Source organism: Bactrocera latifrons, unplaced genomic scaffold (genome assembly GCF_001853355.1).
Source record: "Bactrocera latifrons isolate USDA-ARS-PBARC rearing strain unplaced genomic scaffold, ASM185335v1 scaffold_240, whole genome shotgun sequence".
Lineage (NCBI taxonomy): Eukaryota > Metazoa > Arthropoda > Insecta > Diptera > Tephritidae > Bactrocera > Bactrocera latifrons.
In genome coordinates this window covers 8,532-9,587 of record NW_017535964.1, presented here as the reverse complement: position 1 = coordinate 9,587, position 1,056 = coordinate 8,532, and the positions used below count along the sequence as shown (strand labels likewise).

At 34.7% G+C, this 1,056-nt stretch overlaps 1 protein-coding gene across 1 annotated transcript in view; it reads right to left on the bottom strand.

Annotated features, from left to right (window-relative positions):
- The window catches only part of LOC108969130 (paired box protein Pax-6), a 107,618-nt gene extending 107,157 nt beyond the window's left edge, over positions 1-461 (bottom strand). The window contains exon 1 of the mRNA XM_018933680.1: positions 310-461. The gene's annotated coding sequence lies outside the window, so the exon portion shown is untranslated. The remainder of the gene's footprint in view (positions 1-309) is intronic.
- Between the last annotated feature and the right edge of the window lie 595 nt (positions 462-1,056).

Here is a 1,056-nt window from a genome sequence, read left to right as displayed (position 1 = left end):
ACTGCATTTATGCCAATAGTCCACGTTCATGTACATATGTATATCTATGCATGTACATATATTACATGTAAATAAATATGTTAGTATTTTCTGTTGATTTTCTCACTTCATTCATTTAATCGCATAAATTAAGATAACACATTTTCACACAAAATCATACATTGATAAACCGACTTTGATTTAGTAAAATACTTGAGTCGAACACTATATCCACCATTAAGACTACCGCACAAGTATTTATGTTTGAATGATTCGCTATATTACAGGCAAATTTTAATATATATCTGACAACTTTGTTTTATTTACTACCAAAAATTAGTTAATTTCTTTATGGGAACTCGCTTGCTTGCCACAGTGAACAGTACACGTAAAAGTACCGAATCTGGTCGCACGCACTTTTCACTTTTTACACTGTGATTGAAAAATAGAGCTGGCCGGATTGTGTCCGTTTATTTGTTCGTTGATTATTTTGTGAGTACTAACTGCCACTGGCGCTCATTTACTTTATTGCCTCTGTGTACACTATAGTAGTGCTCGCCATTTCATACAGTCATAACTACCGTTGTTACCATTGGGTTTTTAAAGCCATGTATGAATGTTTGGAATACGTTGCATTGATTTGCTTCTCACTTTTTTGTTTGCTTTTGATTCGCCATATATGCATATTGTTCATTCGCCAAAGTCAAACTTCGGTCGTTCCCTTTCTTTGTTCGAATGCCGAATTTAGCTAACTTTGATGTGCATTGTATGTGAGTGAGAAAGCAATACCAGTAACTCTAATTGGTTGCGACTTCTCAGCAAGAAATTGGTTTCTTGCTCGTATCCATTGGTGTAACATTAGAAGAGTTGCGCTATAGTATACGTTCATAGGTGTACGAGTCAATTCATTCTTGTACGAGTTGACAATCAAGGAAACAAACGGCGTACTAAGTCACACTAGGTTAAAAGAAAATAAAGTCTGTTGGTTTTGCAATCGCGCTATTATTATAAATATTAGTGTTATACTATTGTAAACGTACATATATAAGTCTATAACCGACTGTGCAATTCGGTTTC